We start from the raw sequence: 26,018 nt of genomic DNA on the forward strand, positions 1-26,018 counted from the left end.
AAGGGCTAGGGAATTGTGCTCTGATGGAACTGAGGCAGGTGGAGACTTAGCAAAGCCAGACCCAAAATACTTTCACCTTCCAAGCCAGGGGTGTGGAGCACTGCCCAGAGCAGGGATGCTTCCAGCTCCTTGGGTGTAGAGATGTCTGTGAAGCTCCAGTGCCACCCTCCCTGCTGTCCTCCCCCTGCCACGTGTGTGATGTGAGGGAAAAGGGGAAGGAATAGAATCAGAATGGCTGTGATGGATCCTGTTTGTGAGGGAAAAGGGGAAGGAATATAATCAGAATGGCTGTGATGGATCCTGTTTGTGAGGCTGAGTGGCTGCAGCCTCTGGGGACTGCTCCTACTCCTGTGCCACATGGGTGTCCTGGGAAGTCTGGCTCCTCCTTGCTTGGCAGAGAATCACTGCCTTTGGCAGCCTTTTCTGAAACACCTGATTCAGCCAAAAATAAGTTTCTCCAAGACTTTTGATGGAATTGCATGAACAATTATGCCTAAGTGTATTTTTGGCATGAGGCCTTCTGGGGCTTGGTTTTGCCTTCTAAGGTTGTGCAGGGGGGCTGCAGTCACCCCAGTACCCCTCATGCTGTGACTGCTCCTTAAACCTGTCCAGTTTGGAGCTGTTGGGCTGGGCTGATGGTCAGGGACCCCTCCTGCCTCCCAGTGGGTGTCCTGGGTTAACCCAGCTGCCAAGGCAGCCCCACACTCACTCCTTCACATCGTGATGGGAGGAGAGTCAGAGGAGTGAAAGTGAGACATCTGGTGCCTTGAGATAAATCAGTTACTTAATAAAGCATGCACACAAACAAAGTAAAACAAGAGATTCATTCACATGTCCCAACAGCAGGAACAACGGGGGGAAGTTCTACACGTGAGACCAAGGAAGTCTAATAGGGGTCACTGCCTTCAGGGCAGTTTGTACCCAAGACCCTATTAGGTTTGGAAGGGTTGCTCAGTGCAATATTGGATCACACATCTCAGCCTTCTTCCAATTTGCACAGTTGGGGTTTTGTTTCCCTAAAAATTCCCAAGTGGATACGGAATTCATCATCTTCTGACCTGCCATGCTAAGTTGTGTTAAACAGCTGTTCTGTTTCAGAAAGGATAAAAGAATTCCTGGGGAGATCCCTGGGCAGGATTAATTTCTCTGTTTGGTGGGACTGGGAGGGCACTGTGGTTATCGGATCCCACCTGTATTTGCCCCCTTGGAGCAGGATGCTCTCCAGAAACCTTAGCAGAGACTTGGAGCAGTGACTCAGCTGTGCTTGGAGGAAGTGATTTCAGGCAAGTAAAGCATATGCTCATTTCCTCTGGCACAGGAGAGAACACAAAATGTTACTAGGTGGGCAGATTCCCTCAGTGCAGTTTAATGTTGTGCTTTCTCAGCTCTGCCATCAGCCTTTACTTTGGGGGCCCTAGATGGGTCATCCCTGTGCATGCAGCAGTGTGGGTGGGAGTTTTGCCTCTCCCTGCAGGGCTGACCTCGAGGAGGAGGAGAGGCAGGGAAGCTCCAGGCTCAGCCCAGAGAGGGCTGGGGCTTGCCAGGGGCTTTTGCAGCCCTTGGAAAAGGGACAGGGAGTGAGTACAAACCTTTCATTTCTGTATTGCTTGGATGAAGTAAAATGTAAACCAGAAAAGCAAACGCAGACATGCAGGTGGGAAGCTGCCAAAGGCTCCCAGTAATGCACTGGTCATTTTTATATCCACACCTTTTGTAGTCAGCTGTAGTGACAAAGATATATTTATGTTCAGTTAAAGTGATGTGTTACACTCATCTGCCATCATCATCAGTCACCCAGCTGTGCTGAACTACCCCAAACTGTTGTGTTTCCAGCTGTGGGGCTCCTAGCCCCGAGGGAATGTCTGTGGTGTGGGGTTTCCCTGAGCATGATCTTTCCAGGTCAGACGTCTTCCCCAGAAGGCAGTGACACTTTTGTCAAAAATTATTCCCTCCTGTCTAAATTAATATTTTTGCTGCTAATTTGGGAAGTAACAAGATAGTGGTGTGGCAGGCAGTGCTCTCATCACATATGTAGGTTGTATTAAAAATAGACATTAAAATATAATTTCTTGGGTCCTTTTAAAATTATCTGGACCTTTGTCAAGAGAGGTCCATGCTTTTCCTCCCCCAGCATTCCCCCCTCCTTGGAATGCTGCTTCCCTCACGATTTTTTTATTAGCATTGCTTGCTGCTGTAGGTTTTATTTCTCCTATCATATTTCACCTTCCCCTTCTCCATGTCACTGCAGTCACTGACCAGGCTGGGCAGGACAGGACAGGATAATGTTGCTGACAGAAAACCTCAAGAAGCAATTAACAGCTTCTGCAGCATGCAGGTCTGATTGGATTGAGGTTATTCCCAATTTGTCAAAGAGCCTTCCCCTTGGAAGGGAAGACAAAGCCTGGGCACAGAACCTGCTCTTCATTTCTACTGTGCTGGCTTCCTCTTTGGGCAGGACTATTTCAAGTGTTGGTTCCAAGTGGTGTTTTCTGTCAGGAATGACCTGTTAGGATGGGGCACATCACCAGTGAGTGCTTCCACATCACTGATGCTGTGCTGGATGGCTCTGGCCCTGTGGAACAGATGGGCTCAGGAGCAGTAGGAGTGAGCCAGAAGTCCCATTTCCTTCCACTGCTTTTCTGGGCTCAGTGACAGAGGGCTGTGTAATGCAGAGCAAGATTCAGCCCATGGCTGTAGCAGTGAAGAACATCTGTGGAGGGCTGTGCTTGCCCTTCCTGTGGAAATGTGGGAGACCTACAGTGCTGGAATCACAAACCTCTGAGGGCAGCCTTTGTGCTGCGAAAGGGGGTGGGAGCTGCTGTGCCAGCAGGTATCTGGTGCTGCACTGGAAGATACTGGTGGCCTGTGGGAAGGTGCTGGCAGGAGGTGGTCACGTCCTGCTTCAGAATGCACACTGGCAGGGATGGAAAGACTGACACCAATGTCAGCAAGCACTGCACTGTTGTTACTGTATTTCTAGAGTCCCAGCTCTCAGGCTGCTGCAGCTCTCGGCTGTCCTATCTTCTATCACATCGGGGTCACCACTTGTTGTTATCATATTTCTAGAGCCCCATACCTTCTGAGTGGTTTTCTCACAAGCAGTTCTTCACAGCAGTGATGTTCCTGCTTCTTCATCAGAGCTCCTCCAAGGATCTCCCTGACCAGCCAACCCAACCCCTTTAATCCCAGTTATCTTCATTAGCCACAGCTGCCACCCAATTAAAGACATCACAGCTGCAGCCCATTTAGAACAACTAGGACTGGGGCAAGGCCACTTATACAATACATATATTTTACTAGGACTCCTACTATGTTTCCCCCTTTTCTTTTACTTACAGATATTCAAGTACAATACAGATATTCAAGTACAATACATACCTTTCCCCACAACTCAAATGCCACTTATACAATACATATATTTTACTAGGACTCCTACTATACTGCACTGGATGTTCTGAGCATGTCCTGAACCACAGTCTGCTGCAGGGATGTGGAGTCTCCACTGGAGCCTTGCTGCAGGTGTTGGAGCAGAGCAGAGCTGCTGTGAGAGCAGAGAAATGCTCAGAGCCAGCCTGCTCCAGAGGGAGCTGTGGATGGCTCAGTGATTCCCCAGGCTGCTCCAGCCCTGGGGGCCAGGCCTCTCCTCCCTGTGCTGTGCTCTTTACACTCTGAGCTCCCTCCAAGTGTGGCCTGGCCTCACGGGTATCTCGTGGGTGGCAGTGCACATCCCAGCTCCCCTCCAGCTGGCCCTATTTATGGAGTTCCACTGTTGGCAGGTAGGGAAGTGAGACATTTGAAGCATGAGGGCCTGTTCTGGTGAGCCAGGGATATTTATTTGAGCTGATGAAACTTCTTGTCGTTGCCCAGGGTTAGGAACTCTGCACATGTATTCTGAACCATCATTTCCAGGGCACGAGTGGGCTCAATATTCAGGACAAAGCAAACAAAACATTGTTAGAGTGGGAAGAGGGATTTCTACCCATATAAATTATACCCCGTTATCACCCCATGGAGGGCAGTCACACGTCAGGACATTTCTCCTGAGGGCTAAAATGACATCACTCCCTTTTTATTTCAACAGCCTGATCTCCCAGAGCTGTGTGATTTGTGTTTTCCATGCAAGGGAAAGCAGGGGGAAGAAGCCAATCAGCCATAGGTCAGATGGGCAGAAATGCCTCCTGTGGAAAGAGAAGATATTCAAGGACAGTGGAGAGAGTCTTTCACTGTCCCCATTTCTGCTAAATAACAGGGGAAATTCTCCTGAAAATTGATCTTGCTGCAACAGCTAGATTTCACAGCTCCTTCCCAGGCTTTCCTTGTTGGGCAATGCTCATGATGGGTAATACAGGAATGACCAGATAGTCCCTAGGAGTGGTCCCAGCTCTGCAGGGTGTCCCAGGAGCAGGGATCACCACTGTGTTCACAATATCCAGCTCTTACTGGTGCAGAGAGCTGTGATCCTACAAACCACTGCTGGTTTTAATGTTTGCTCCCACAAGAGCCAAAAATGCCTGAGCAGGCAGAGCTCTTGAAGAGTTTAGGCTTGGATTAGACCTTCCCTTCTGTGTTTCTGTTTTGTGACAGAGTCATGATTCAAGGCATTGCACAGGGACTAGTGACCAGCAGAACCATCTGTAGATGTCTGGTCCAGAAGGGATTTATTTCAGACCCAGAGCAGATAATACTAAAGTGTCTCTGCTGACTGACCTCCTGTCTGCCCCAAAGCAATCTCAGCCCAAGCAGCCCCTGTCAGACAGGGACAAGGGAAATGTGCACACCTTGAGCATTCATCACCCAGGTAACCCACAGGCCAAACAGTGCTGCCAGCATCACCATCCATCACAGCTACTGAAAACACCTCAGATACTTCTGCTGGCTGACAGTTCTCTTGATTCCTGAGACCCAGGAGGCCTCTGACACAGTTCAGAGAGCCAGGACTGGAGCACCAGAGCTTCTGGAACAGAAAGGGACTTCATTTGATTGCTTTTTCTTCTTCTTTGACAAATATTTCAGTGCAGATGCTGAAAACCTTTCAATTCACTAAAATCTGCCCATGTGTGCTACTTCTTCCAAAGTCAGTCCCTTTTCCGGGGGTCTCTCCACAGGGATGATGAGCCACATTCTGTGTGTGTCCAGACCTGTTCTGGGGTAGAAAAATCAATGTAGTCACCCTTCTCAAAGGGCTGACAAAATCCTTGGTGCTGGTTGCTCCTGTGAGCGTGCGGAGGAGCTGGAAGGGCTGGCTGGCAGGACATTATTAGCAGCTTGTTTGCACTCTGAGCAGCTGCCCTGGCCCTCAAGCTCTTCTTTTCTTTGGGCAAGTCCTGCAGGGCAGTAGTGCCCACCTACCCCCCATTAGTGTCAGCCCCTTGGAGATCCTGCTCAGGTCACCCAAACAGCCAAGCCTCAGCTGTGAAGGCTGTGGGCAGTGCCAAGGAGCATTCCAGCAGGGAAGGTGTTTATGCTTCCCCTGAGACTGAATCACAGAATCATTTAGGTTGAAAAAGACTGTTGCAGAATGACCTATTTGCCGGGTGTAGGGAAAACTTGGGACGCTTAATATGAGATCAGTAAGCTCTTTTTATTGAAGAGAGCATCAGACATTTATACAGCAAGTAATAAGCTCATGAATATTCTGTAACTTAAGCTATCTATTGGCTACACTACAACATCAGCTCTACTTCATTCTTTAAAAGTTACATTTCTCTTTTCTCATGTCTCTAGCCTCTCAACAACAACACTTTGTTATAGTAACACAGCTATGCTCAAAGACAGTGTCCTTGCAAGTGCAAGACTTAGAATTAACCACAGCCTTGTACTTTTCCACTTCTTAGCTACTTCCCCAACAAAAAACCTTTGAGGTCATTGAGCCCAAGCTGTGCCCAGCCTCCACCTTGTCACCCAGCCCAGAGCACTGAGTGCCACATCCAGTTGTTCCTGGGGCTGGGGACTCCAAAGCTCCCTCGGCAGCCCCTTGCAATATTTAATAACCCCTTCTGTGAAGAAATTCCTCCTAATGTCCAACCTTCCCTGGCACACCTGGAGCCTTTTTTCCTGAGCACGCTGAAGCTGCAGAGGGCTCTGAGGCCTCAGCAGGACCTGTCCCCATCACAGCTGGTTGAGCTTGTGTGATCTGCAGGACTGAAGGGACAGTACACACCCAGTGCCGTGTCCTGAGCCCCTCTCTTGCAGGGCAATGTCTGCCCAACCCAAGCACCTCTCTCTGTGTGATCACTGAGGCCCTGGCAGCAGAGGCAGGGCAGTGCTGCAGCCAGGCTCAGCTCTCCTGCTCCAAACCAGGGGCTGTGCCAGTGGAGATAGACAGACAGGGAAGGGACGTGAGGGAGCAGAGGGCAGGGTGTGTGCACCCCTTCCCCACGGCTTCTCCCACTCAGAAGGTGTTTATCCTAGTGACAAGTGCTATGGGCCTTTCATAACTGCTGCATTAGCAGAGGATCAAGTGGCACTTAATGGGAGCAGTCTGCCTCATAAAGTGTGATGGGAAAGGTCGCCAAGGTCGAGGGGGAAACATTTTCAGCAGACTGACACAAGCCTTGGCTTCTGCCTGACAACAGGTGCCAGTTTGCTGGGCTGCTCTCCCCTCCTGCACTGCTGCTGCCCCGTCCCCTCCCTGCAGCGGCGCCAGGAGTGTCTGTGAGCTCTGTGTGTGGCACACAGGGAACAAACCTCCTGCAAAATGCAGGGAAAAGGGGATCTGAGGCCACCAGCTGGCTTCTGAGCTAGGGAAAAAAGGGAGTCGAGGGTGTGATGCTTCCTTGTGAAGCTGCTCCAAACCAGGTGGGTAGGTTGAGCATTTCACTTCGAAAGGAATGAAAGGGATCTGTCTTTGTAAACAAACTGTGGGTAAAGCTAGATACTGAGAGATGAAAGAAGCGATGGGAGGAACGACAAATCCCACAGGAAAAGAAAATGGGGGGGAGTATACTTTAGAAGGGAATTTGTGGAAATTCACCTCTCAAGTACCTCAGCCAATGGGGAGAGAGGGAAATGTGGCTAGGAAATTAGGAGACTGTGTCCTCTAAAAATTGGAGAGACCCCAGGGGAAATGTGCCATGGCCTCTCCCTTTATTCGAATAAGGTTACAGGACTCCTCTGTCTCCATTTTGGACATAAACCTCTGGTGGTTTTGGATTAATTTTCCTGACAACTTAAATGCCACACTAAAGAGCTTCACTCCTTAAGGCCACTGGTTTTGCTGGGGTTTTTCTCTCTCTGTGCTGACTTCTGTTGGGTTTGCTGAAATGAGGTTGCTGGGTCTCAGCCAATCTACAGTTTGACCATCCTCAGTTTGCCCAGGCCAGATGAAATCTTACTGCTGCTCCTGGCAAGCCTGTCCCTGCAGTCAGACATGGACTGATGGCTTTGCAAGTCTTCTTGCCCCCCTCTCTTGCTGCTTTGGTGTCCCATCTGTCCTACACACTTTCATTTGGGACAATGCAGGGTATTCAGTCCAGGCCAAGTTGCTGATGACAAGCTAATTAAAGACCAAGCAAGGGAGGAGCAGCCTAATGAGGGAGAAGTGGGAGGAAGGGCAGTGTGCCAGGACTGTGCTGGGAGGCTCTGGCTCAGTGGAACTGTGTGCTGTAATTGATGGGTCAGGGGAGGCCCTCCTCACAGAGGCTGTAGGACACAGAGACAGAGATCTGCTTCAATGGCCTCTTCTGGGAGACTGGGATGGGCTCACACCTTCCCAGCTCCAGGGTTTCCTCTACAGGGCCAATTCTTAGCTTTAACATGGAGTTAACTGTTTTACACTATTGAAAATAGGAGACCTGGAGAGGACCTTATGGCCATGTCAGTGCAAACAAAACTCCAGGAGCAGGAGTGGCATCCTCTAAGGACCAGCAGTACTCAGGCTGGGGGTCCTGTGACCATGAACCACAGGATCTCAGAATCATTTATGCCAAAAGACCTCCAAGATCATCCAGTGCAACCATTAACACAGCTCTGCACAAGCCACCACCAACCCACACCTCTAAGCTCCACATCCACTTGTTTTCTGGATACTTCCAGGGATGGTGACTCCACCACTGCCCCAGGCAGGTGTGCCAGGGCTTGATCACCCTCTCAGTGAAGAATTTTTTCCTAATATTCAATTTAGGCAGGCCCTGGCCGGCTCCCTTCCTGCAGTCCCATGAAGGGAATGGGGCATGAAAGGGAGGTGGATTCTGGCACTGGCAGGAATAGAGGCTCTGCTGGAAGATTTCATTCGGCATGGGCATGCTGGGAACTCAGGGGTTAACCCCAGTACTCACAGGAAGTCAGCACAAACAGCCAAATGCTGCAGGTGGTGATGGGGCTGTGCCAGAGCTGTGTTAGCACAGTGCTGGTCTTAGCACCTCACCCTGGGTCCCCTTCACCTGCTTCATGCAGAGTAATCAAAGCAAGGCAATTCCTCACCTCTGGGGAACGATGGAGTGTGAGAAAACATCATTTATGAGCATGAAGAGACTTTTATTTGGCTTGCTTTCTGCTGTTTCCATGCTGAATTTCCTTTCTGAACGGTGGCACTGCGACTTTGATTCACAACCAAGTTATTCAGTGCATCTCACCAAACATGGGGAAAGGACTGAGAGCTTCTGTAGCTCCAAAAGGGACTGTAGACTGTAGAATGGTTGTGTCTGGTGTGTTTTCTTCTGAAATTTGAAGAAATATTTTTCTAGCCTTTGCTTCAGGAATGCTCATTTCTCAAGTGAAACGATGCAAGAGCTCTGCATTTCCCAGCTCCTCAGGAAAGCCTGGGATTTTTGCTGCAGCAGACTGCTCCTAACCATAAGGCACGGCCCAAAGGCTGTTGTAGCAGCTGTGTTTGGCACAGGCTCTGCCAGGGATCTCTTTGCAGGGAGAGCTCTGTCCTTGAGGCCAAGTGCCCAGGGCAGTCAGTGGGTGCAGCCACCTGCACCGCTCTCCCTGTGCCTGCGACCTCTCCTCACAGCTTCTAAAATTCCTCTCACCACGGGGGGGCATTTCCTTATTATCAACACCTGCTTGGACATGCAGAGGCACTGACCCCTTCCAGAGCCACTGGGAGTGAAAGCTTTGGGGCATAACTCTGTGGAGGTGCTAAAGCTGGCTGTGAGTAATTTATGGTGCAGGGTGCTGGGGCAGGAGCTCTGCTGTCAGCTGGGTGTGCAGGGGGAGGAGGGGACGCTCCCTGGTCACAGCTTCCCACACTCTCCATCACAAGTCAGCAGAGTCAGGGACCCCAGGAGACTGTGGTGATTCTGAGGCCCCAGAGCCCCCAGCACATCCCATGAAATGCTGTCAGAGGCACCCACACACAAATGATGGAAGAACCATCACAGCAGAGAACACACACACACAAAATGTGTATTTCTGTTTGGATGAAACATCCATCTGGGATTTCTGTCCAAAGGACATGGAGGTAAGAATTGTGATCTCCTGTTTCAAGGGCTTCTCTGGCAGGGTGTTGGCAGCCTGTACGCCTGCTGTGACACTGCCTTGCTCACCCAGATGAGTGCACTGTGGTACCCAGAGCTCTCCCCATGGCCCTGCTGCTGGGCTGGGACGTGGGGGCCATCGTGCTGTGCACACAGTTCACTGTAGGCTGGCAATTGAAAGAGAATGTCCAAGGGTCAGGACAACAAATTGCCAAAATAGCTGTATAGCAAGTCACCCCCAACTGGCATTTACTGCGGCCAAGAGTTTCTGAGCTCAGTGTCTCCTGGCCATTTGTCCTCCCAGATCTCCTGACCTTAGAAAAGGCCTCTGAATTGAGTGGCAGAAAGCTGTGACACCAAGTTCCCATTATAAAATAAATCTATGGTAACTCTGTCAGATATTCCACCTTGTTATTCCAACCAGGAGGCTGGGCTAGCCACATCTGGCGGTTAAAAGTCTCCTGATATTCCTCTTGATGGACAGTTATTCTCTTTGTCCTTCTCTTACCTTGTGTCCCCTTTTGTTATTTACCTTTGTAAGAGATTTAATATTTTTTATCACCCATCTCTCTTTTGTTGGGCTGAACAAAGTAACTTACTCACTCTATTTTAATACAGCTTTCCCTCCACTAACTGAGCAGCCCATGGTGCCACCTCCACCTGCTTGAGAAATTGGTTTTCAGTTGTGTTTCCTGGATTGTGGTGGAGGCCTCAGAAATTGGGATATTTCCCTGACAGCAATACTTACCCGCTCGTGCTGGAATTGCACATGGAGTTTTCCATCCACACTCTCATGGATTTACATTCCTGTGTCCTTTGTTCTCCAGTCATCTTTGTCATCACCATTTTTGCCATCATTATGATTTAAAATGGAGGCTTCACATATTCTCACTCTCTCAGTGCTCCAGAGTCAGTGCTGCAGAGTCAGCCCTTTTCTTTTGGTCTAGATTTTTTCCACTGCTTGTCTTAAGGAACATGTGCTGTCCTACCTAGGCTGATATTTGTCAATTCTTACTTAATCACTTAACCAGGCTTTGCAAACAGACCAGGTTGGAAAAGGCATAAAAGCTGGCAAAGCATCCCTTCTCAGACTCATCAGGACAAGAAACATGACAGAATCTGTAGGTGTGAAGAAGATGTGAAAGGAGTACCTTGGGGGAATCAAGGTCATAGTAGAAATAAAAATAACCTATTATTTTTTTCCATCTGTATTTGGTGTGGAGGTCCCTATGTTTGGGTCTCTCATTTGTGAGTGTCTCCACTTAAGTCAGTCTCAGACTGCAGCCTCAGGAAGCTATGGAATGTAGAAATGAAGGAAACCAGCAGATTCAACAGAGATATGAAAATGGACCAGAGAGATGAAAATCTGCCCCAGTTCAGGGATGAAACACCTGAACTGAGATCTTATACTTAAAGTTGCCTTTGTACTGTAACAAAACACTTGAGGATCAGAGTCAGGCCCCTGAGAGTAGCAATAGACCCAATTCTCTGTCAGGAATGGCATCTTCAGAGCACCTGTACAAGGTCAAAGGAACCTGATCACTCTTGGTTTCCTCCCCACTGAACGCAGATGAAACAACATGGATCTTCTCTGAGCACACCCAAATGTGTTCCTTTCATAAGCCAGGACTCCCCAGTTATTAATAATAGCTGATATCAGACTGCAGCATGACACCAATTCCTCACAGGGCCTTAATGACAGACTTTCTGGTAAGCAAAATCATTAGAAGGGAAATGTTGCCAGGAATCCTAAATCCCTGGCTCTGGCATGCTGAGGTTTAGAAGCTTCCATCTCCAAACTGCCTTATGGGATGGGATGGGATTTGTCAGGATGATTTCCAGCTCAGGAGTTCTCCTTCCTGCAGTACTTGCCCTTCTTCATGTCCCGCCTTTGCTGACAGGCACCATCACTCCAGCCTTCACCTTGAGCTCTCTTGTATTAATTTTTGTTGCCTCCTTTTAGCCCTTTATCCATTTCCACACATTTAAGAAAGCAAGTTTCTGCAGTTTTGCCCTGGTACTTGTCCACAGAAACTTCACTATCTCATGTTCACTGCTCAAAGTTAGCACAACCATTCCACCTGGACAGGAGATGTTCTTGGGTGCCAGCTTGAACATGAGCCGGTTCTATGTGCCCATCATAAAGTTCTGCACACTGGGCTAAATCCACAGACATGTGGCCAGCAGAGCAGGGGTGGTCACAGAGGGGACAGAGGGACAAACTCTTCTTTGTGCTTCCAAATTGCCATAGGCAATGGCCACAAGTTCCATCTCAGGAGGTTCAGGTTGGGCACTAGGAAAAGGCATCTCCAGGAAGCTGCTGCAGGCTTAGGACTGGTCACAAGAGAGGGAGAACATCCTTGTGAGAGTTTGGGGTGTTTGCTGAGACTCAGTGGAAAAGCCTTGGCTGCTCCAATCCGGTGTTCCAGCTATTCCTGCCCTGAGTGGGAGGATGGACTGGGGACCTCCAGAGCCCTGGTCACTGCCACCTCCATGGTTCAGTGACTGTCAGCTGCATCTCTCTGTCACCTGCCAGGCCAGGTGTCTTTCAGGTTCACCAGGCCTGACCAGGCTGCCAAGGGCAGTGGTGGAGTTACCATCCCTGGGAGTGTCCAGAAAACATGTGGACACTTGGGGGCAGGGTCTAGTGGTGAACATGGCAATGCTGGGGGAATGTTGGACTCAATAATATTTGAGGTGTTTAACCTAAATGACTCCATGATTCTGTGACTGTGTGACTTTGCTTGACCCTGAGCCTTGTAGGAGTGCTCTGCCCTTGCATCTCGGAAACAAAGCTTAAGGCAATGGAAAGTGACAAATAATAAACCCTTTTCCAGAATTACAGCAGATAAATAAATCCTACAGGCCTCAGCTCCTCTGTGGAGACTCCCAGCTTTCCTGCCCTCCTCTGACCAGCTCTGGGACCTGTGGATGGTTTGACTGCTACACCACAGAGCTGAGGGTTAAAGAACCTTTCCTGGGTGAAACATTTAAGGAATTGCTAAAACCACTTGTTTTGAAAGGGGTCCCAATTTCTTGAGACTTATAAAGTCAAACTGGGGCAAATCTTCTCCTTTCCCCCTCTGGCTGAGCTCAGCAATCAGCTGACATAGTTAAGCTGACAGTCATTAGATTTATATGTCCTTGGCTTCTGGCATTCTGTCCTGTCTGCTGGGGCAGTTTGGGGCTGGTGACCTTTGTGGCATGTGGCAAGGCCAGTGAGTCTTGGCTTCTGCCGCAGACGGCTGTGGCTTGTTGCTTAAGGTAGTTTATTTCTCAAGGCTGTGCTCAGCAGTGAGCCATGCACTTGTGCTATATTTGCAGGCATACCTAGAGAGTCAGGAAGGAGGCCAGAACCATTCCAGAGAAGACAAACTGCAGATCTCAATGTCCTTATCAATGAGGTGTATATTCATAAGCTGCAAAGGAGATACAAATTGTCCAACAGGATAAATAAAGAGGGAGAACAGGGACAAGAAAGGCACCTGGAGTATCAGATAGCCACTTAGAAGATGATGGATAAATGGGAAAATTCTACACCAGGAAGAGAAAGCTGGATTTTTTGTGTAGATGTATCAGAGAGAGCTAAAATTGTGCTTTGAAAGACAAACATGAACAAAGCCCAGAAATTTTGTCTTCATATACCTGCAGAAGGTGAGCAGCAGCAGTTAATGGTTTGTTGGATTGCTCCCTGATTTTTAGATCTCCTTAGAGTTTTCCTCTGTGTTGCTGAGAATCTTGTTCTCAGCTGGATTGACCTTCCTGCACCAGCAGCTTGCTCTCTGCTCTGCTGCCAACTTGGAGTGGGATCCAAGTCCCTCAATATTGCCATGAAAGGGGTGGGAAGGGTGGCCAGGAGAGCATCTCAGCAGTGCATTCCTGCTTCCAGCAAGGATTGGGCATCTGTCAGTGTGACCCAGCTGGCCTGAGGAGCCAGGAGGAGTCCAGACTGGTAGTGGAACTGAGGAGTACAGGTCAGCTGGTGTGAATGATAAACATGTGAGGCTTCTCTCCTTCTCCTCTCCACCGAGGGCTGCCTGGACAGCTCAGCCCCTCTGTGGTCACTGTGGGGAGAGAAACTTTGCTCTGGTTAGGCCTTCAAACTGGAACTCGCCGTGTGCACAGAGAGGAGTGAGTGGTGAATGTAAAATGAGAGATGTCTGAAAAATAAGCTGAATGAAGCTGAAGAGTTCATGAATGAGAGCATGAGCCATTCACTGTCATGGTCACACACAGCCCTGAGGCAGTTTGTCAGTCCAAGAGATTGACAAGGACATACTGGATTTGGAAATGCTCAAACTATGAGCAATTTGCTTGCCCTTCAGTTTGCCCCAGAGCAGCAGCCCAGGCCTGTCTCATTGCAGGTTAATCAGGGCCCTTGCGTGGGTCTGGTTTCCTCCTGCTCAGCTCCTGGCACTGGCATTGTCTGCCCCAGCCACCCTTCCCAGAACAGATCTCCCTCATCCATCACAGTTCTGACACAGGATCCCTCTCTGACACCCACCCCCCTTTCCTCCCTTCTCCCAGTCTGACCAGGATGGATCAGCACCCCTGACATTATCCTGCTCCTTTCAACGATCCATCCATCTATCCATTCCCCATCCATCCATCACCTGAAGAGTGACCTGCTCACTTGTCCCTCCCCAGCCCAGAGCCTGTCTGTCTGTCTGTCTGGGAACAGCAGGATCTGCCTAGGGGTGGAAAACAGGGAGTGTGTGTGACTATGGGTCACCAAAGCAATCCAGGAAAACCAACTCCTGGAAACTGCCAAAGACAGTTTGTAAACTGGGCTGCAGACATGAGATCATCAGCCTGCTCTTCTCAGAGGATCTGCTTTTCCCAGGCAGTTAAACTCAGCTGTGTTGAAGGGAATAACGTTGCAACGAGATGACAAAGGTCAGTGTGAGGCATTAAAGGAGGGGAAGGTGATTTATTTTAACACAGAATGTTTTCATTGCCTCAGGATCAAATACAGGTAGCCCTGAGCACCAAGATATATCCCAGGGGTTTTCCCAGCATGCAGGCACCAAGAGATGTGCATCCAGATGAACCCAGTGATGTTAGGGATGGCTCCAGGTACTCAGTACCTCTTAGGTCTGGATGCTTCAAACTGAGGTGACTTGAAAAATGAAGTTTTGCATCTTCAGGAGCCTTGAAGTGGCTTCATTTTCTCCTGCTGCCTGGGCCAGGTCACATGGCCATCTGACTATGATCTTCCTGGGCATCTCCAGTTTTGGGCTTGGTTCATCCCTGGGGCAGAGAAATAACTGTCAGGAGACTCCTGTGGTTGGGTTCAGCTTCACAGCACAGCCCCAGCAAGGAACTGCTTTGGCAGAGACTTCTGAGATCTTCCTTGCTGTGACTTTGATCCTAAACAGAAGCATTGCTGCCTGTGACACTTTAGAAAGTCAGCATTAGTGTGAAAGCAGGGTAGAAGCTGCACCTGCAGGGATGAGCCTGGATGAGGATTTTTGTGCTGGAGAACATTGATCAATTCACTGCATATACACAGGAATCAAATTAAGTTCCTTGGGAAAAGTCTTGCAATGGTTTTGAAAGTTAAGACAGTGGGATCTCATAGATTCTTTCTAGAGACTGAGAGAGCTTGCAAGGGAGCAAACGTCATTTGGACTTCTCAGAACAGCAGAAACTCCCAACGAAAAAGGACTTTCCTCTTCAGCTCCAAACTAGGGAATGGCACATTCATGAAATAATGCAGTTTTTCATGTCACATGCTGGGGAATGAGAGAAGGAGGAGGTAAATCCCTGTTTGCTTGACTGTCTGTCCATTGCTGGGTGCCTTTCCTGCCTCTTCCCAGGGCTCTGCTCCTGCCTTTCCCTGCAGCCAGGGACAGGGAGGGCACATGGGCACAGCAGTGTTTCTGAGGTCACAGACTGGCAGAGGGGATAGAGAGACCATCCATGCCTGGAAACCAGCAGGAGAGCAGAACCACCACAGGGGCAGGAGAGTTTATGGAGAGTGGGAGAGGAGGGAGCTGAGTTTGAAGTGTGGTGCTGAGAGCCCTGTTGTGCAAGACTTGGGTGAGCTGATGTGTCACAGAAATGTTCTGCAGGGATAGGGCTATGAGGGCACTAATTAGGGCCTAATCATCCTGAGCAAGCTCACTTGGGGTCCCCTTCCTATACCTCTGCCCATGGCCAGTGGGCTCTGTTTAAACTCAGGCCTGAGCCTTCACCCCCTTCCTCTGCTCTCCTGCAGTTGCACCAGTTTTCAGGTTTTCCTGAATTGTTGTTTGGCCTTCCCAGGCTGACCTTGGACCTGACTTCTTCCCTGGCCTTTGATGATCACAGGACCATTGATGGGGACAGTTGATGGAGCCTGTCACCATTCCCTCTCTGCTCACCCCCTTCAGGCGCTGGCTTGAGTTTACCTGGTCAGTAAGGTTCCTGTCCTGCCCCTGCTGGGGCTGCCCCTTCCACCAGAGAACATTCCCCATCACCCAGCTCTTACAGTAACTTCTCTGCCCCACAGGTCTCCCAGCCCTTGGTCCAAGGCTGTAGGACAGCTGGGAGAGGAGTTTGGCTTTCCTCCTTGGGAGAGGGTAATGGAGGGGAAGGATCCCCTGCACTTTCCCTGCTACAGTTTCTCTATTTCAGTATCTTTCCCTTCGTGTCCAGGTGTGTGCTGAGCTCCTGGCTAGGACAGGTCACTCAGCTGCTGGGCTGCTTCTCCCCTGGATCAGCCTCTCACAGCCAAGGCTTCCAGTGCTCCCTGCAGGAGTGTGGCTTTAAAGGGACACTGCATTGTACAAGCTCAGGTGTCTGAGGGGACTCTGATGTGGCACACTGGATGGCTGCTTGAGGGGTGGAAAATGTCAACAAAAATAGATCTTTGTCCCCTCAGAGAGGTGCTCTGCTGCTAGCTGCATGCTGGGTTGGTGTGGAGCTTGTGCTTGGATCTCAAACAGTGCTGTGGTGTCTGTGTGGGACACAGTCAACACAGCATGCTGGGGTCAGAAGGCTGCCTGGGATGTGACAATTGTGACAATGGGTACAACTGTCTCTGGTGTGTCCATGGCCACTTCTTGGCACTCCACCTTGAGCACAAAGCTTGAGAAGAGCGCGGAGGGACTTTGTGTTTAATCTGTCACAGCAAACAATTCTCAGTGTTCATGCACTCATGGGTCATTTCTGTGCTTCATCCTCATTTAATGGAGAAGTGAGGGGGTTTTGTGCCCTCAGTGCAACTTCTAAAAGACAATTTAATGGCTGCACTCAAACATAAAAGGGGAGAGGGCCAGGGCTGGCTCAGTCAACAGTGTTTGAGCATAATACCCTATGAGAGAGTAACAGAATCTGTCTGTGTCGTAAATAACACTGAATGGCTTATTTTGGCAAAGAATTTTCATTCCTGACAAATGCCATGTTGAGACAACCAATAACCACCTGCTGATTTGGGATGAAATTAGAATTTGAATGGTCAGGTCAGCTCAGATGCAGTGTTGGTGGGTTTCCAGTGGAGACTCTCACATGTCTGATAGGAAATAATCTTTATGAGGCTGTCAGAGGCAAGGGAATACTCAGGCTTACAAATCCTTACACTGTTTTATTGGGAATGCCCATGTCAGAGGATTGCTAAGTAAAGCACGTTACATAAGACTGCCCTTTGGGGTGCTAAGGTCTCGTAACTGGGACATATTTTCAAGTCTATCAGAATGATTTCAGCATGACCTGAGTTGTCAGTACTTCTCTGGTTTTTTTGAAGCAGATGTTTTTTCTCTTCTACCACATTAAATGGGATCTTCTGTGTTGTGCCAACAGTAAAGGTGCATAAAGGTGTGTAAATGTGATCCTTTGGGATGTGTCACTTGCACTTTCTGGCTTCAATCTGTTCCAGTAGAAGCTCAGCAACTTGTGCCCCAGCTCTCTCCTCCACAGGAAAGATGTTTAGCTATGGAGGGGCAAGGTAGGAAACCCTGAGCAGATTTCAGCTGGCTTCTGTGGTATCAAGGGACTGAGAATCTGAACTCAAAAATCTGTTTAATCTAAAGTAAAAATAAGGGAATTATATTCCCATTTGGAAAGTACATTAAAGTACAGGCAAACCTGCTTTCCTCCTGGTTCATCTTCCTGCCTTGGCTGTTCCTTTGTACAATGAGCTCTTTTGAAGGCACCTGAGGTACAGTTACATCCAGGGCACAACAGGCCCCTTGCCTGCTGTGGGGACATTGCTTTTACTGGGTAGAAGCAAAACCTTTGGAAATGATGTTTTCTTTAGGTCCTTGCCTCTCATGGGCTAAGGCTGGTGTGGATCCAGGCAGGACTGGTGGCACAGGGGTTTGCCCACCTTGCAGGCTGGAAGAGCTCCAGGTACAGCCTCTCCCACAGGCACATTGGCTTCCTGGAAGAGGACAAGGCAGAGAAAGATAAACTTTATCCTAATCTGCTTTTTAGAAGCCCTGATGTGCTCATGTCTGCCAGGAAGTCTTGGCCTCTGAAATGACTGTGACTGGCAATCCCCCAGTATGTCCCTGTCCCTGAGATGGGCAATGGGGGCAAGGAAACACCTGGAACATCTGCAACCTGCAGCCCTTTGGGTGACCCTTGGGTGCCCACTGCCCTCTGCAAGCTGAGGAAACTGTGCCTGTAAACTCTCCATTCCCTGCCTGGGGTCTTTAACTTTGAGCCTCTGTCTTGTTTTTCTCAAGACTTATCTCCCTCATTCCAGGTGACTCTGGACAAATTCTCACAGCAGAGAATTACTACTGCAAGTTTGCTGAGACGTCTGATCTCCATTTCCACCCTAACCTTTTTGTTCCAAATTCCCTGTTAAAGCTGTTTTTATCCAAAGGTGTACAAGGGACTGTAGGTAACAGCAGCTGCTCTTGGCTGTGTAACAAGAGTGCAGACTCAGACTGCTCAGTGTACACTACAAATTCACATTAACACTATGAGATAAATTCACATTGACACTGTGAACTGCTGCTCTGGAGGGGTCTGTCCATCCCTTATAAATCTGACTTTTCAAGGAGTTATTTTTTAAAAAGAGTATATGTGAAGAAGTCTCATCTTTAACCATGGTTGGCCACTGACTTCTCTCTGAAATTCAATTTATCTGTTCTGTTAGGGACCCTACTTATTCCTGGAATGGGATTCAAACCAGCTGAACTCCAGCTCCCTTTAAAACATCGAGAGCCCTTCAGTTGTGTCAAAGTTTGTAACAAGTGGCTGCGAAGAGGAAACACAATCCACAGACAAAGCACCATCCCACTGACTTGTGAAATGCTGAAGAATTATGTTCATCTCAAATTTGCTCAGCACCATTACTGGAATGGACTGAAATAATAACAAATAGGAGGCAGGTGTCCGGGTGCCCATAACAATCCCAATCCTCTGGATGTCTCGCAAGCTAACAGCCCTGTGACAGGCGGCCCCGCCCGCGGCGACACCGCGGGACAGCGGCGGGAGGGAGGCGGCACCGACGGCAGAGGCTGAGCGGCTCCAGCCCGGCCCGGCCCGGCCCGGAGCGACCCGCGCTGAGCCCGGCCGGCCTGTGCAGCTGCGGGGGGACAGCCCTCGGGGAGAGGGACAGCCCTCGGGGAGAGGGACAGAACTCGGCTGGAGGGAACAGAACTCGGCTGGAGGGGACAACTCGGCTGGAGGGACAGCACTTGGCCAGAGGGGACAGCACTCGGCTAGAGGGACAGAACTCGGCTGGAGGGGACGGCACTCGGCTGGAGGGACACTGGGGCTGAGAGCCGCAGGTGAGTGCTGGCACCTGCTCCGCACCCGGAGCCGTGCTTGCTGCGAGCTCTGCTGTGTTTGAGGTCCGTGTGATCGAGGGCAGGGGAGGTGGGGGACACCCTGCGGGGGGACAGACCCGGCAGGGGGACAGACCCCGCACTGGGACAGACCCGGCAGGGGGACAGACCCTGCAGAGGGACAGACCAGGCACTGGGACAGACCCTGCAGAGGGACAGACCAGGCAGGGGGACAGACCCGGCAGGGGGACAGACCCCGCTCAGGGACAGACCCTGCACAGGGACAGACCCTGCAGAGGGACAGACCAGGCAGGGGGACAGACCCCGCACAGGGACAGACCCCGCTCAGGGACAGACCCCGCTCAGGGACAGACCCTGAACTAGGACAGACCCCGCTCAGGGACAGACCCTGCACTGGGACAGACCCCGCACTGGGACAGACCCCGCACTGGGACAGACCCCGCACTGGGACAGACCCTGTAGAGGGACAGACCCCGCACTGGGACAGATCCTGTAGAGGTGCAGCCCCTGGGAGGTTCATTCCTGCAGAAAGGGGAGCTCAGTGACCCTTCTGTAAAACCACAGGATTCATGGAATGGATGGGGATGAAAGGAATGAGATGCCCTCTCTTTCTCTGATTTTCTATATTTCCATGTTTTTCCGTATTTCTGGGTTTTTTTCCCTGTAGTTCCATTTTCTGGAGGGGAGTCTAAGGAACCTGATGTTCTCCCCTTGGTGGGGAGTGGACCGAGCTTAGCTTTAAGGTCCTTTCCAACCCAATCCATTGTATGACTTTATAATTCTGTGGTTTTGGTTATTTCTCCATTGGATGCTGGCATAATTTTCTGAGGAGAGAAGACAAAGGACTTTGTACGATTCAATGTGAATTAAGTACAAGTTGTTTATTGTGCTTCTAAACATTGTTTATATTTACTTCTCTTGGTTTATACAGTCACGTATTGTTTAATTGGTAGTTCTGTGTTGTCTATGCATCTTTTGATCGGTAGTTTTATTTTGGTTACGAGGTAAGCACGCATCTCTTTCTTAATCTAATTGGTAGATGTGTTGCTTTACTCAGGTTGACACCCTTATGTCTGTTAGTAATTTTTTTGTTTCTTTTTTCTTTTTGTAATACTAACTTTTTTATCTTTAAAGATGACTTCATTTTTTAGTTCTAGAAGGTTAGGCTGGTTCATTTAGTACACGTCTGTTTTCTTGTACATATGCTCTTACAATTTTCTGGCTTAAGATGACACTTATTTTATTCTGATATTTTAGTGCTGGATAAAGAGAGTGTGACAGTGAACAAACTTCAGAAGGACTGGGGCAGCATTCCCAGAAATGTGAGTCCCCTGGCACCTCTGTAGGTGCCAGACATTCACTGGTGCTGGCACAGGTCAGACACTGCCAGGTCGGTGTTGAGATTAATTCTGCTGTCCCACATGGACAACGGGAAGGTGGCACATGCGGCGGCCTCTTGAGGTACCAGAGATAATTTCTTACCATTCATTTCAGTGGGAAACTTCCCAGCACATCAGGGAATGAAACATTGAAACAGCTGGTCAGGCCAGGGTGGGGCTTGTTTCATCTGTTGCCACTTTCAGGCAGGGGCAAAATAAGTCCTGCAACAACATAAAGACCTCAGAGCTGGAGGGTTTGCTGTGCCTCTGGTTTGAAGCAGAGAGGGGGACATAGATAGAGGCTTCAATCCCTGGTTGCATTTTATTGTTTAATATGCTGCATGCAGTGAGCTTTGTTAACCCTCTGACTGCCTGAGGGGTGCTGTCTGTGAGGTGCCCCCAACACACAGAGTTAATTTTAGCTGGAGAGGGACATTTAGCAAAACCCGAGGGCCATGTAAGGTCAAATGGAAGTTGTACAGGCACCCCTTGTTCTCTGCATTCATTAAAGCCCAGAGGGGCTTAAACCCTCGTTCTCTTCAGTGTCTCAAGGGGAATGGAAAGTCCTGGTGGAGGGATATGTCTGGTAATAAGTTGATGTTTAATCACATCTTTGGCGAGTCTTTAATAAATGTCTGTTGCCTGCTATTTTGTTTCATGGATGGAAATGGTAAGTAAATCCCAGCCCTGGGACTGGCACATGCAAGGAGGATAGTCATGGGAGCAGCTATTACTGGGAAAAGTGGGAGTGTTGGGTTCATAGGCAGCCAGGCTCCAACTACATCCTGGACTGCTAGCAAACCCCTTCAAACACTGGGTGCAAACACTGGGTGCAAACACTGAACCAGTGAGAAGAGAACTGAGCAAGAGAACAGAAGGAATCCTCAGCAGTGTGAGGATGAGGGAGCTGATCTGCACTGTGAAAGCAGAGCACTGGTGCCTTCTGCTTTCACTCCCTTGGTTCTGAGCTCCTTGTGTTGTGTGAAAGTCCAGTGAGCTGCAGAGGGTCTGACTCTGGCTCTGTGTGCTCAGGGACAGCAGCCCTCAGCTTGCAGGTGACAGAGGGACATACTGGAACATGTGGGGAGGGAAAAGCACTACATGTTCATGCTTGAAACAAGTCCCTTCCATTTCTTCTGGACTCTACAACATGGATGAACTGGTGTTGAGGGACTGGAATGGGAATGGGCATCTCCCACTGAAAAGAGCAGCAAGTACTCAGTAACTGGAACATCACATTTACTTAAATTCAAATGTTGTGGCTATGGAAGACTCACTGGGGCACTCACATGCATGGTGTGACTGTTCCTCATCCTGGTGCAGGACATTCTCCTGGGAAAGCAAAATGTTCTTCTGTCACCCAGCTGGCCCCTGGCCTGGTCTGAACACACAATGTCCCTGTGCTCACACATGACCAGAATGACCAGCACTGCCAGACTCACCTGATTTGGTGAAGTGTGTTGGGTGGTTGGAGGGCTGCAGGTACCTGTAATCTTCCCTGAATGTGGGCCTTTATTCCATATCCATGCCCATTTTCTTGTATAGTTTCTATGGGATTCTCATTGCTGTTATGTCAAGATGGACTTGGAACATGACCACTGAGCTTTGCACATCTTCACCCGTTTCATATGTGAATATTTCTGCCCCAAAGAAGCCTCCCTGACACCAATGCCACCCTTAGAGCAGACAGGACTCTCCACCAGGCTGCAGGGAAATGGGGTATCTTGGCCTGGTTTTTGATCTTGGTCATTTCTTTATGGACTGAAAATCCAACAGGGTTTTGAACCTACCAGGTCTTGGTTTATTGAGTTCTTGCCCTTTCTGAGCCATGTGGTGCCAAAATCTGTAGGAAGAGCTGTGCCAGCTGTCACCAGTCGGAACAGGAAGACTTGACATCAATTTTCCAAGAAGGGAATTACAGGGAAACCAGAACGCTGGAAGAGTCTTGTTTCCAGTTAAATCAGAGTTTTAAATTCAATCTGAAATAACTGTTCTTCAGCTGTTGCCTCTGGACATTTCTTCACTGCCCTTCCTTGGGTGAATGGCCTGACTTTCAGGGAAAAGCACGTTCCTGCTGCTGGGGAAGCAGTGCCCACTGAGTGTCCCAGCCTCACAGTGACATTCTGCAGCTCCCAGTGGCACTTGGTGGCTCAGCCCTGGCACACAGGGGTTAACAGGGCCTTGGGTGGGCGGGTGGAAAACAAGCTGTGAAATGGAAGAAGGTCAAGCTCTTGGAGGAGGTTGCTCTGTTGCAGATGGTTTTAAATTATCAGTGCCCCTGGAGGAGAGGCCCCACAAAAACTGTAAAATCAGGGCTGGAAATGAGGCAAAGCACGATCAGTTTTGTGGGATCAGTGGAACAGGAGCAGTCGTGGATCTCCTGGGATTTGTTAGACCCGTTAGACCCCACTGTCTGTCTAATTGGGAATTCCTCAGTTGAGACCCAGCAGCTAAATGTGACGGGAGACTCAACACCATTGGCACTTTTCTGTGGGGAGCAAATGCCGGCAAAGGGAAAACACATGGGAAGAGGAACAGCGGAAATCCCTGAGGTCCTGGATAGCTCAGGCCTCTGGGATAACTCTGCTTCTGCTGCAGCTGAGGAGAGCTGAATGCAGGTTTCAGGGGAGGCAGGTTAATGCTTCCTGTGGGAGCATTTCCAGGCCTTACCCGAAGTGCTGCTCTCTCTGACACTTGTCTGGCAATGGGGTTTATTAAAGCTGCAGCATCCAGTCAGCAAAGCCACAAACTGCTGTCCTGGACCAGCAGGGCTGATGTCTGAGGGAGCATCTCTGGGATGATCACTGTCCAAAGCAGGTGAAATGCTGTGGGAGTCCCACATTGCTAGAAAACAGCGGCTGCTACTGAGAGGATTGTCCAGCAGCAGTCCAGATTTCCCAGATCCTTGTTGTCTTATTTTCTCGGCTTGTCAACTTTCGAATGGTTTATATTTCACTTTTTAATTGCTTCTACTTTCTACTTTTATATGCCTGCAAAGGTAGCAGGAAGGATCTTAGCCCAGGCATCAGTTTGAGCTATTCCATTTTCCTCTGTTGACATGTTTTCTCATGAGCTGGGAAGCTGTAAACACTGGCAACAGCAACAACGGTCGAAAAGAAAGAAAGAGTAAAGAAAATAACTCCAGAATTTAATTTTCACATTTATCTTTTAAATTGTTGGTTGAAATGGTGATTCCCAGCCCTGCAAGGGAGAAATTTTTGATACCTGAGTGAGAATCTTCTTTCTCAGGCTAGTGGAAATGGTGCTCTTTGTGGTTCTTCTGTCTTGATGCAATCCAACAGGAGTCTAAGCTGTGGCACAAGGGTTTTCTGTGTGTTCCCTTCCCATTAGCCTCAGATTTTAAAATTATCATCTTCTCATAGGAAAGCCTTCTTCTGGTTCTGCCAGCACAGACAGCCTATGAGCCATGGCCATCACAGTAAAAACACTTCTCTTGCCACCTTCTGGAGCCAGCCATTCCTCTCCAGTTGAACATGAGATTTAGTATGAATTTATTCACCCAGTGCAAGGGAAAGCAACCACTGTGGGCTCTCAGGCTGAAGTGAGTGAGAGCAGCCTTCAGGCCAGGCAGGTCGAGCTCCTGGGAGAAGGGAACTTGCAGACTGGCCATCTCTGTGAACATCAGGAACTAAACAAAGGCTCCTCTGCTTTAGGGGAGCTTTCTGAGCAGAGGAAGGAAGGTGTACAAGGTCTTCAAGGGCAGACCAGAAGCAAAAGATTTGAGGTCACAATGCACTGAACTTGTACATCTGGGTTCCTGTCCATGGAAATCAGAGATCCCAGAGTGCTTTGGGTTGGAAGAGAACTTTAAAACCATCTAATTCCAACTCCCTGCCATGGGCAGGGAACCTTCCACTGGTAGAATAAGTGGCCTTGTTTGCTGCTCATGGGAAAGGGATCAGTCCGTGTCTTTGTTGCAAGGAAAGGAGCAAACTGAGGTGTGCCTTTTGGCTGTAGCAGTGGACCTATTCTAGAGCAGCTGGATTTCTTTCAGGCCTCTTGGAATAGCCCAGACTGAGGGACTCTTGTGCTGAGGGCCAAGCCCAGGCATGGTTGACCCACACACAGATGCAATAATTCACTGGTTTTCCTTCTCTGCTAAGGAATTGTGGTATCTCCTAAGGACTCATGGCCTCTGAGTAGGACACACCCATCTTCTGGTGTGTCCTGCACAACCTGTTGTACAGCCTGTCCTGTCCTTGGATCTGCACAAGTGTTTGTCCTTCTTTGAGGCCCAAGGTCTTGCCTTGGAGATGCAGCCTGGCCTTGACTGATGGTCGCATCTGGCCAGGCTGGCCCTGGCCGTGCCCGGCCTTGCCAAGGGCTGCAGGGCACCTCCCCTGGGCTGGGGGAGTGTGGGGCTATAATGAGCCCCCAGGGCTGCTCCAGCTCAGTGTGGAGACACCCAGCAGCTCCTGGGCACAGCCTCACTTCCTGTGAGACTGGAGAGGTGTGAGGGGGACGGCAGTTTGCTGCTTCTTTTGCCATTTAGTGACATTTACACCAGACAGATAAGGGGCTTATATTCCTTCCCACAGGTCACTGATACCTGGGACCAGGGGACCCACTGGACAGCTATGAAGAGATCTGTGCTCTGAGTGAACAAAGACACTGTGGGCCTGGAGACGCAGAAGTGACTTCCAGAGGATCCTCTCAGAAGCTCAGCCTGTAGAGTGGTGAGTTTGGCCAGGTCAGCACTGATTTGTGTGGGGGTGATGCAGAGCTGGGACTGGGAAGTGACACCTTTGTTGTCACACTGAATGTGGGTTTGTGTTGCAGTAGTTCTGGAAATGGTTGTAAATGTTCTGGGAGTAGTGGGCTCCTGTAGGGTACACTGATTTCCCTGGGAAGATGCCAGGCTGTTGGAGAGCTGCTGTCATTGTCCCTTGGAGCTGGCAGGGGACTTGTGGCACAGGTACACTGGGGTTCCTACGGGTTTTCATCCTGGACAGTGAGTAGGGATATGTCATCTTTCCTTCCTGGCAGTGAGACTCTGTTGTGTTTGCTCTGTGATCCTTGCTGTAAATCTCTTGCCTCTATCAAAGTCTGTTTCTGTTATGAAAAATCCATGGGAGTGTTGTGGCCACAGAAAGGCACAAGCTGAGCAGTTCTCTTGCTGCCATCCCATCCCTGCTGCTCCAAAGGGACATGGATTCACTCTCCTGCTCACTGCTGGGGCTTAATGGCCTTTTCTCCCTTAGAAAATAGGGATGGTGTGTGTCTCCTCTTGGCCTTTGGTATCAGTGCCACTTTCATACATAAATGGGTGCAGTGTATCTAGTTTGTGTTTCTGTGGATCCTGAGCAAGCACTTAGGTCGTGTTCATAATCCCTGGAGCAGAGGAGAAGATCAGGTCAGGTATAGATTTACCAAAGGGATAAGTCACACAAAATCTGATCCTTGGACATTCCTCCTCACTCTGCACAAGACCTCCATTCATCACTGGAGAGCTT

General features: G+C 49.5%; 1 protein-coding gene across 2 annotated transcripts in view; it reads left to right on the forward strand.

The window, feature by feature from the left end:
* The first annotated feature begins 18,974 nt into the window (after positions 1–18,974).
* Positions 18,975–26,018, forward strand: part of IGFN1 (immunoglobulin like and fibronectin type III domain containing 1) — a 39,878-nt gene continuing 32,834 nt past the window's right edge. For both annotated transcript variants that reach the window (XM_063177971.1, XM_063177972.1), the window contains exons 1-2: positions 18,975–19,147; positions 25,104–25,241. The gene's annotated coding sequence lies outside the window, so the exon portion shown is untranslated. The remainder of the gene's footprint in view (positions 19,148–25,103; positions 25,242–26,018) is intronic.

The sequence above is a fragment of the Melospiza melodia genome, chromosome 28 (assembly GCF_035770615.1).
Source record: "Melospiza melodia melodia isolate bMelMel2 chromosome 28, bMelMel2.pri, whole genome shotgun sequence".
In the NCBI taxonomy this organism is placed as follows: Eukaryota; Metazoa; Chordata; class Aves; order Passeriformes; family Passerellidae; genus Melospiza; species Melospiza melodia.